Genomic DNA, 259 nt, shown 5'->3' with positions numbered 1-259 from the left:
TAGACGCCGGGCGTGTTGGGGTCGCAGTTGCTGCTGCCCCAGGAGACGATGCCCACCAGGGTCCAGGCGCTGTCTATCAGGAGACACATTTTCACTGCAGTGTGTCCAAGCTTTGGTACAGGTTGCCCAGGGCAGCTGTGGAGTCCCATGGAGACACTCAGAAGCCACCTGGGCATGGTCCCTGGTGGCCCTGCTGGGGTTGTAACAGGTGAGCTCCAAGGTTCCTTGGTACTTTCCAACCTCAAACACCCCATGAGCT

This window comes from Antrostomus carolinensis, unplaced genomic scaffold (assembly GCF_000700745.2).
Source record: "Antrostomus carolinensis isolate BGI_N321 unplaced genomic scaffold, ASM70074v2 scaffold41031, whole genome shotgun sequence".
In the NCBI taxonomy this organism is placed as follows: domain Eukaryota; kingdom Metazoa; phylum Chordata; class Aves; order Caprimulgiformes; family Caprimulgidae; genus Antrostomus; species Antrostomus carolinensis.
This window is presented reverse-complemented; position numbering follows the sequence as displayed.